The sequence below is a fragment of the Apodemus sylvaticus genome, chromosome 13 (genome assembly GCF_947179515.1).
Source record: "Apodemus sylvaticus chromosome 13, mApoSyl1.1, whole genome shotgun sequence".
Classification (NCBI taxonomy): Eukaryota; Metazoa; Chordata; class Mammalia; order Rodentia; family Muridae; genus Apodemus; species Apodemus sylvaticus.
The window spans coordinates 48454645-48465535 of record NC_067484.1 but is presented as its reverse complement, the minus strand read 5'-3'; the positions used below and the strand labels follow the sequence as shown (position 1 = coordinate 48465535).

Sequence of the window (10891 nt, the reverse complement as noted above, 5' to 3'; positions counted from 1 at the left end):
ACAGTAGATGGTAGAATTCCTTGGCAAGTGGTCCTGGGTTGTGTAAGCAAGCCGGCTAAGCAAGCCATCAGGAGTAAGCCAGTAAGCAATGACCTCTGTTTCAGCTTCTACCGCCTTGAGTTCCTGCCCTGACTTTACACAGTGATGAGCCATTTGGTACCTAGAAATTTAAGATGAAATATGTCCTTTCTTCTCCAAATATGTTTTAGTCCTGGTGTTTTATTATAGCAATAGAAAAATAACTAAGGTACTAGAAAACAACAGAGGGGTGGATAAAGAAAACCTAGCTGTGGCATAAATGCACAACAGAATTTTTCAGCCACAAAAGGGGAAGTTATATTGTTAGTAGGAAAATGGAAGAAACTGGTCATGACATCCACCACACAAATTAAGCCAGTCTCAGATAAGCAAATGTGTGTGGGCTCCCATACGTTGTTCCTAGGCTATATTAAATATATACATAAGATCACGTGTGTATTTATGAAGGAGAATGATGTAAAACTGTCTGGGGAAAAGATGGGAGAGCAATGGAAGGAAGAAGAGGTGGGTGAAGGAAGGGGAGAGAATTGTGGGTGATGGGTTCACCCCATAGTGTACCCCACAGTGTACACTTTGTGTGGAAATTTTAAAATAATAGAATAAAAATGGTATAAGTTACCATCCCCTTCTCAGCTTAAGTAAATTCCTATTTCAATAAAAGTATTAAAGGCTGACTATCAAAACCGACGCACTAATGCTTTCTAGTTGGTAATGGGCTATTTTCAGAAAGAGGTGATACTCATTACCGATTATGTCATACTATGCCAGTCTCTGAGGAGACAAAAGGGAGACAGGTCGGCATGCTTAGTGTTTTGATAGGCCCTGGGTTTCTTGGGATAGGCAGATTAAACAAGTTATCAGATACAAAAAAGTGTTCTCAAATTGCAATGAAATTAAATGCAAGTCTGATCAAATAAAATCGTCTCATTCACGAGGGTTCTCTAAATTGACTGCAACGTCAGAATCACCCAAGGAGCCAGTAGAAGGCTCCTTGTCTTCCCAGGGAGGAGGAATATGTGATAAGGGGATCAGATGCCAGTTTTTAAAACTCCTCAAAGTGACTCTAAACTGTATCCAAGATAGAAAATTAACTTGTGTGTGTGTGTGTGTGTATGTGCGTGCAGATGTACACACACACACACACACACACACACACATGCACACACACACAGAGTCCATCAGAATTGCAAACATCTAAGGGAAATTTGGTTCCTTCTGTGGATAAATTTAATTTGTTATTAATACTGGTTGGGTGTGCTTAAGCAAACTAATCGCTCTTCACTTTGATTTCTCCACTTGTAAAATGATTATGTTAATATTTCCAGCTCTTTCTAACATTTGTATTAAAATCAAATTGTACATGCCAAACATTAACCACAGTAGCCTAGGCATAAAGCTTGCTCCCAGAGTCAGCTTGCATTACTATTTCTGCGGCCCAAGGTCGTCTGCTCTCAGGACTCTCTGCTGCCCCCAGTGTGTGCTTGCAGTACTGCTGTTTCTGTGGCCCACTGTCTGCTCTCAGGACTCTCTGCTGCCCCCAGTGTGTGCTTGCAGTACTGCTGTTTCTGCGGACCACGGTCTACTCTCAGGATTCTCTGCTGATGCCTCCCTATGGCTTTCGTTTTTTTATTGTTACAGTTTCTGGCTCGACTGCAGAAAACAGCAATTTCCTTCAAGCCTTAAGCTATCTTCCATGTAAACGTGGCACCAGCACTTCACCAGGCTTTTCCTAGGACCCTTAATAGCCTGCAAAGATTGACCTCAGCGTGTAGTCCTTGTTGCCTGTGCCTCCTTTACACCATTTTTATGGTCCACGACTTCCTTTTCTACACTACCCTGAAAGAAAAAGAACTGCCAAGTTCTGCATAAGGGTACATGATTCCCCTGGGGCCATGAGACACTGTGGGGATTGTCTTCTTTCTTGCCTGCACCTCATCAGAATCTGCATCTAACTTTCCATTCCATTCTAGGATTTCTCTCCTGATATTCTGCCACACTGCCATTCAGTTTATCTTGCATTTTAGAAACTGAGCAGGTTGTGATTTTTCTTTTCTGACCTCTGACTGGATGCTTGGAGAGTGGTGGAGGGGCTGGGGTTTTTTATTCCCAAACATGCAACCGCATTTATATAAAATGACGGCATGCCCTATTTCCATACTGCATCTGACACACTCATCCACACGATAAGAATGGTGACAAGAATTATTAGCAAGTTTTTATTTAAAAACATATTTTCACCGTGGTAGAGGTGTATCTCACCAAAAGACACATCTTTGTAACAGAACTATGACCCTCTCTCAAATGACAGCATGACTCTTTTTAGCAGTGTCAGATGCAGGAAAATTACACATCTATTTTTCTATATAAGAATATACATAACCAGCCGTGGCCAGAAAAAAGACACCAGAGCACCGGCCACAGGCGCCACTACATTGGGTAAATGTGTGGAGAGATGGGAAGGATAGAGTATGAGGTGGATGGAGGGGAAAGTAAAACTGAGGGAGAAAGGCGGAAGTGGAGACATGATGGTGTTAAGGAACAGGCAGATATAAGGATGCCACAGTGACATACAGGCCCGGGCTGCTGCCAAAGGCCGTATCTGGGTCCATGCATGGTCTACTAGGTGGGGTCTGTGTTGATTTCTGAGGCCTGAGCTACCACCAGAGACCATGTGGATATCTGAGAGGCATGCTGCTGTTGGGTGACATGCTCATTTGAGTGACCTATACTGCCAGGTGAAGCCATGGGGACTTCAATGCTGTTAAAAGAGGTGTGAGGTAAGGGGTGGAGGGGTGAGAGGTTATGTCTGAGTCTGTGGTTACATGTAAGCCAGTGTCTATGTTGAGGTCCCAGACCTGTATGGACACCAAAGGCCATGTCTGGACTGCCACCTGAGGTACTGTGCTGAGCTGGCTTTGTCCCTTACCAGCCACTATACTCCAGAGAGCTGGCCCTACCTCTTGCCAGGGAAGAACGGCAGAACTGACCCTGATGGCATGGAAACATAGGATCCAACACTGAGGGTGTCAGTGAGGGAAAGCCGAAACCCTTTTCTGCTGTGGGGTAGCTTGGGCAAGAGAGAGGTACCCTACCACAGCACCCCTTACCATCTGCAAAGGTCATGAGAATAGGAGAGCTAGCCATGTTCTTCACTGGCTGAGGCACACTAGAGAAACCAGGCCCTGAACCGCACCTGGGCTGTAAGGTAGAGGTGGCTCTGGTGGCAATGGCACGGGTGAGCTGGCCCTCCTTCTTTTCATTTGTGGCACAGGGTGAGCTAGCCAGGGCAGTACTGAGAGCTTAGACTATTGGTGGGGGTGCAGGAGAACTGGAAGCCCAACCAACTGAGCTACCTCCCAGGCCCAGGTCTAGGGCTTTGAATTGGCCCACCCCAGAATTTATCCCATCTATGATGGGCCGATGTGCATGAACGCCCAGTCCTGCAGCTCCAAAGCTGCAGGATCTTCATGACACAGGGCAACAACAGAATATTCAAGAGGAATCCCTATGAGGATTCAGTATTGAGAGTGTAGCAGAAGCCAAAGGCTTGGAAACAGAACTGTGCCCCAATGCAATGAATATTTGCAAGAAAAGATGTGTGGACAAAGGGTATCCTACGGGACACACTATGAGACATTACAGCTGCCCTGACAAGATGAGGGGATTTTGTTGTTTGTTTTTGCTGGGTTTTTTTTTTTCTGTCTGATTTTCTTTTATTTTGGGGAGGGCTTTTTCTTTTATTTTGCCTCCAAGGCTGGAGGGCAAAGATGAAGGAATGGGGAGATGAAGATGATAGGGGTGCCTGATATGAAGTTGACAAAAAAAATCAATAAAAAGGTTTTTAAAAATAAGAATATATATAACTACTGGGGGTATAGCTCAGTTGTAGAGTGCTTGCCACACATACATGAGATTCTAGGTTCAATTCCTACTAATGGCAACATTTTATATTCTCTCTCTCTCTCTCTCTCTCTCTCTCTCTCTCTCTCTCTCTCTCACACACACACACACACACACACACTCACATACATACACACACATTACACATAAACAATTACACACATAGAATGAGAGAGAGAGAGGAGAGAGAGAGAGAGAGAGAGAGAGAGAGAGAGAGAGAGAGAGATTTCTGGAGTGTAGTCTCACATAGAGGCTTGTGCTGGTTAGTTTTTTACCAACCTGACACAAGCCAGGGTCATGAGGGAAGACATTCCATTAGGTTGGCCTGTAGGCAAGTCAATGGGGCAGGGGGTATTTTCTTTATTAACAATTGACTTGGGTAGAGGCAGCTCACTATGAGAAGTGCCACCCCTGCACAGATGGTCTTGAGTCATTTAAAAGCAAACTGAGAAGCCATGGGGAGCAGGCCAGTAAGCAACTGTCCTCCATGGCAGCTGCTGCTGCAGGTTCTGCCTCCAGGTTTCTGCCTTGGCTGTCCTCCATGGTGGACTGCAATCTAGACATTTGAGGTAAAGAAACCCTTTCCTCCCCAAGTCGCTTTCGGTCATGGTGTCTTTATCAGAGCAATTGAAATTAAGACAAAGCTCTTGTGTGTTAGCAACAATCGGCTTTCTAAAGCCTCCAGAATAAGTGTTCTGAGCCCTCACCAGCATTACCCAAGAGAATTTCAGCCATGGCCACCTAGATATATTTGTAATAATCATTTTCATTTCAACTCATTCCTTCTGGGTTGATTTTCAGGGCCTGAGAGCCACTGTAATCAGCAGGCTACCAAATACAAATGGCCAAAATGTCAACTGAACATACAAGAGGAGAAAGCACAAAGCCCTGAGCAGAGACAGAAGACAACCTCAGAGGCCTCAAAGGTAATTATGAAATGTTTACTGCTAAGCCATGAGAGGCTCAAACATGCCATTTTGCATGTAAGCTTTGCTCAAAAAGATGAAGAGGAAACACGTGGTAGAATCGCATGGTTGAAGGCTGATTCACATATCCACAACATAGTGCTGACCACTTGCAGACATGTAGTGAGCAGTCATTGCCTTCAGAAAGTCCAGAGTTGGAAAACTAGATCACTCTCTTCCTCTTCCTCTTCCTCTTCCTCTTCCTCTTCCTCTTCCTCTTCCTCTTCCTCTCACTGTAGCCTAGGACTTACCATCACCTGGGAGTAAGAATGCACTCAATGCTATCTGGCATTCCACCCTCCCTGTCACTAAGGCAGCCTGGCTGGGAAACATCCAAGGACCCAGTATGTCTATGGCCTGAGGAACTTTATACTTCTATTGATAAATACAAGATGAGCAGAAGGAAGACAGAAAAGCAAAGAGAAACTCACTGGAAGAGCATGCATATCTTGATTTGGGATTAAAATGAAGTTCTTAGACTGGCATTGGATTGTCCACCCCCAAATCAAAACTGAGAAATAGAATTCTGTGCTTTGCCATTTTTAATTTATCCTAAATGATTATAGAACACAGCATACATTTTGAAATCCACCATAGCAAGCACGAAATGTAGAGGGACAGTCACTGATGAGGTGAATGTGATAGTGAAGGAAAATGCAATCTATCTGAAACATGTATTCCAGAACAGTCTTTAACCTCATTGATTTCTCTTGTTTGGAGGATGTACTCTGGCAAAGAATAGTTGCCTCTGGGCCCACATTACACATTCAAATAGAAAGAGACAGTATCTGACAAAATAATTTACAATCTTCGAAGTGAAGATAAACACCACACACTCACACACTGTTAGAATGCATAAGCGTACCACTTAAGTGTTCAGAGAAGATTTGATATTCTGGGTGCTGAAGCACCATCAAGTTAGGCATCAGTGGCCATACATAAGGGAGCTCAGCTATTCAAGAAACTTTTCTGGTAACTTTGTATAAAACCCATTGTTTATTAATTATCAGCAAGGAATGCACCAGATGCTAGAGATTTCAGCAAATATTCTGATTCATCTTCACCCCAGGCGCAGAGAACAGCAAAGGACAAATAACAATCCTTGGGAAGTACTGTGGGCTGCACCGTGTTCATTAAAGATGAAATGCCCGTTCTTATAATGAAGTGCCTGAAGAAATGCTGTGTGTATCTCAGGGCCAAATTTGTGCTACTTTGGATTCCCTTGGGCATAGGCTTCTTTGCTGTGAGGTTCAGGGAGATTGTAAGGTACAGAATTATGATGGAGTCTCTGTAAACTGAGTATGAGCCTTTGTTAAAATACTTCAAGTTGAATAAGCAAAATAAAAGAAAAATAATTCTAGAACGTTACTAGCATTACAGAGTTGACTTGGCCCATAGAGATGCCAGAGAACAATCCTCGGTGCACATGTAGACAGGGAACCAGGGGCTGTCCACATAAAATACCCAAGGCTACATCTTGGGGGGCAGCAAAGCAGAGGCCCTGCACTCCAGCCAAGCTCCACGTTTACTGAGCTTCCAGCAAAGATTAAGGGAAGTCAGAATACCTGGCCTAGGTGCTTTGAGAGCATTCATATCTTCTCAAGAAGCTGTGCTTTCCTACTTGTTCATGGGGAATAAGAAAGAAAGTAATGTACGCACATACATGTGGCAGACACCATGGCAATAGCTAAGGACTTTTTAATATATATAACTATGATTCAATTCATCACCAGGAAAAAAAAAATGTTTGGTTTGTTTTTACATTGATCTGCATAATCTCCCAGAAATCTGATATGCACAGAGATGAGGGGACTTTCAGAAATCAACAACTTGATAAATAGAAGAATGTGAATCTGAAATGCAGTCTGTTTCTCCATGGCTTGTGGTCTTGTAACCAAAAATCCTCTTTTCCTAAGTGGAGGGACACACAGAGTAAGGGAAACGTTTCAGAGCACTTTGAAATGAAAATGTTATTATTTGAGGTCAAGTTACAAACTATCTGGCTTGAGATTCCAGTATGAACAAACATCAGTAGTAGCCAAAGACTTAAGAAAATAAATTACTACACTGAGGCCAAAGGTCATTTGGAAGCTGGAAGAACTTTCTATTGGGGGTTTCATCTAATCTCAAAATGGAAACTGCTGGAAGCCAGAAGCCGAGCACAGAAGAGCCAAGGGAAGAAGGGAATGCCAGATGTCTAGTCAACCAAGCACATCTTCTGCGAAGACTCGAGCAATGGGGGAAAAAACAAAAACAAACAATAAAAAAAAAAAGACAGAGAAAGGTAACAGTTGTAGACCAATGGAGAAATCACGCAATTCTGAGACTCCAGGACATACTCGGAGGAAGATATCAGTTCCTCCTTTTCCAGAACAACTGCCCCTCATAAACCTGATTCACTGAAATGTTTTGCCAACATGGTGCCAGGACATGAGGCTGAGCAGCAAAGGCCAGAAATTAAGACACTTATAAATGACTCCTTGCAGGGACGTTCCCAGAGCAAATGCCCAATTTGAAGAATGTTCCTGACTCACCAAAAGTGGCCAGGATGAAGACATCACACCAAAAAAAAAAAAAAAAATGAAGACCAAGGAGGGGTTGACACTTCTCCTTGAGATGGTTCCTCTGTACCAGAGGAGCAGACACCTGCCCTGACTGATCTTTCTGTGTTTTATGAGTAAGTCAGCACTGCTGTTGTGACTACAACTGCCTTCTCTGAGACAGTATTGATGCCTTGGCCCAGAATTGCAGCTAAGAGGATTGATTCAATGCAACACCAGTAGACCAGTGGGAAAATGTGGTATGTGGTTCATGAGAAAAGCATTCCTGCAACCTTCATTTCCATGCTGGACAAGCTTGAGAACCTGAGAAGAAAGAAAAAGTAATTGCCTTTTTCCTGATTCCTGCTTGTGGCCTGCACATTTCCACCTCCATGCCCAGAGGACAATATACTGTGCCCTAAATGTGTTCACAGGAACAAGGTCTTAACTAAGAGGCTCCAAGGATAAATGGTAGATCTCTTGTTTTACATCTCTCAACAACAGAGACAAACACAAGTTCTAATGGCAGATCTCTTCAGTAGCATCGTCCACTCTTATAGAGTGGTCTGCAGAGCTGCAGCTGACACTGAGACTGAGGGAAATCTACATCTATGCCTTTGAAGGTGCCTATCTCACCCAGAATTATAGGATATTGTAAGTTAGCTACTCTTCTGTGAAGATTAAAAAAAAATTTGTGTTCTATGTGTTTTGCTGAAAGCAGGTCCAAGGGCAGGAATATGGCATCTCCTTGTTTGTCCTGTAACCAGCACAACAGGAGTCATAGCCAGTTCAACAGTCAACTGTAAATACTTAACTTTTCCCTATAGCTTCTACATGTCCTCTTCCCTAGGTTGTATTATGTTGTTAGTGTTTAGTACTTGGGTTTGTTTTCTGTTGATATAAAATATTACACCAAATCTGAGAAGAGAGGGAGAAAGAAAGAAAGAAAGAAAGAAAGAAAGAAAGAAAGAAAGAAAGAAAGAAAGAAAGAAAGAAAGAGAAGAGAGAGAGAGAGAGAGAGAGAGAGAGAGAGAGAGAGAAAGAAAGAAAGAAAGAAAGAAAGAAAGAAAGAAAGAAAGAAAGAAAGAAAGAAAGAAAGAAAGAAAGAAAGATGAAGGAAGGATGAAGGAAGGAAGGAAAGAGAGAGAGAAAAGAAAAGAAAAGAAAAGAAAAGAAAAGAAAAGAAAAGAAAAAAGAAAAGAATCGGGTCACCCATAACTGCCTCAAGACATGCACTAATTTCCAATGCATTTTAAGACTCAGTATAATAATTGTAAATGTCTTAATATCAGAGGTGCAAGGGTAATAAATGTATTAGGACAAATTTAAGGAACCACATGTATTTGTCATGAGAACTTTCTTTCTCAGTAGAGGTAAGGAAGCAGCTTTAGAGGAATCTCTAGAAAGGACCTGAGGATTGTACATCTCTCCTGTGGAGCTGCTCTGAACTGAGGGAGTTATTTCTTCCATTACTTTGCCTTCCCTCTTCTCTTCCATTCTGCAGCCCTGCTTGCTTCTGGAGGCACAGGCACAAGCTGAGGACTCCACGGTCCAACTCTCCTTTGAGTATCCTAAAACACTCTAAGTCCCCATGTTTTGTGAAGGATGCAGCTTTCTTACAGAATGACTGCTTAGATGTTCAGATCACTCTCAACATCCTCTGTTCATTTTTTCACATCTCCTTCAGCCCACACACATGAGTGTACCTCCAAGTGATTGTCAGAAGACAGCTCAAAACAACCACTTGATCCACATTCAAGTAGTGCCTTTAGAAAATAAAAAATCTCTAGCTTCACTGGATTTTAAGGCCTTTATTCTAAACTCCCAACACCACTTATCTTCTACCTTTTTTTAACTGCTACTTATTAGACCCAAACTCACTACTCCATGACAAGAAGCAAAAGACAAGATGTGCTGGGACAAAAAGAGAGGACAAAAAGCAGGTTTAAAGATCTGAGAGTGTCTCCTTTGCCAGCAGAGCCCAAAGATGTGTGTGTATGTGTGTGTGTGTGTGTGCGTGTGTGTGTGTGTATTTCTGTGTATGAGAGAGAGGCAGAGACACAAGGAGAGATAGAGAGACAAAGAGAGGCTGATATTTGCAGCACATTTGAGATGCAGGTGCTGTCAATGTGAACAAATGCATCCTACGTGCACATAAATAAGGAAGGAGCCACTTAAGGTGAAGGGAATTTGTTGTATAACCTGCCTATGTCAAGGCTTAGATATATTTACCAAATCAGTCTTAACCACTCAGTAAACATTTATAAAACTGGAAAACATTTCCCTTCATGCCACAAGAATGTCTATTCCTGAATGTCTAGCTTATACTGTTCCCCTTGACCTATGTGGTTTTTCTCCTTCCCTCTAGCAAGCAACTCAACCAAATAAGGTTTGAAATTGCACGTGGGCTTTCATTATCCCCCTGTCCTTTCTCCAATTTTCATAAATAATCAAGTTGACAATACGGATGATCCATGTTAAAAATAAATTAGCATTCTTACCTACACAGCTGGCCTAGATTGTTACTCATCCTCGGTTTCTCTAAGTTGAGAAACTGCTCTATATGTAGATGTAAAAATCTTCATACATCATGCTGACATTCTTAAATGGTCACAAACTTGGCCTATGAAAGCACATCCAGCAATAAGGCCATCTTCAGCTAAAAGGTTAATTATTTTAGCAGCTGCAATCTGCCCTCCTGGGCATATCTCAGAGCAGAGGACCTATTACATGAGGGACAATCTCATTGGGCATGCAGACTTGATAACCTCGTTAGAAACTTAGTATGAAGAGCCACTATTCAAATGGGATCAAATGGGAGCAGGAAGGTAAGGGGAGGAGGGGCAGGCAAGTGTGAAGCTGCTGTGGGGTGCAATCCATGTGGCTGGAATCATTTGGGGATGCTGAATATTGAGAGAGCTGTTGCTTGGCACTGGGCAGGGGTTAATGAAAGCACCCAGTGTGGAGTCTTTAGTCTAAAGATGCTGAACACCTACCCTGGTGAACTAAGGGGATGCTGGCGAAGAGCTACGCAGGGTCAGCCAGCCTGCTGACCAAAGCTGTCAGAGAGGCCAAGCTTGAGGCAGCTGAGAAAGAACTTAATTATCCAGCTTTTGTCATTAGAAGGGAGCCAAGCAGCAGGAGGATTGCTGGACCACCAATTAGGGTAGTGAGGAGGTTATTCAGTTAAAGATCAGAAGTAGAGGTGAGACACAGCCTGGAGGAGGCAAACATCAAAGGACCTTTTGGCCAAAAGAGGGTTCCCTTCCCACTGTGAACCAGGCCATTCCCATGACCCAACATTTCCTAAGTCTTAATTTTTGGCGCCACCAAGGTCCTGGTCTTTCTCAGAGAAGAATGGTGTTAGCTCGTGATATACACCGGACGGCCACATTTTAAGATCTTTTGCTAAACATTTAATTTTGCTACTATTACAACAGCATTTTT

General features: G+C 42.9%; 1 pseudogene; it reads left to right on the top strand.

Moving 5' to 3' along the window:
- The first annotated feature begins 7035 nt into the window (after nucleotides 1-7035).
- LOC127664193 (developmental pluripotency-associated protein 4-like) lies at nucleotides 7036-7912 on the top strand (annotated as a pseudogene).
- Nucleotides 7913-10891: the final 2979 nt, after the last annotated feature.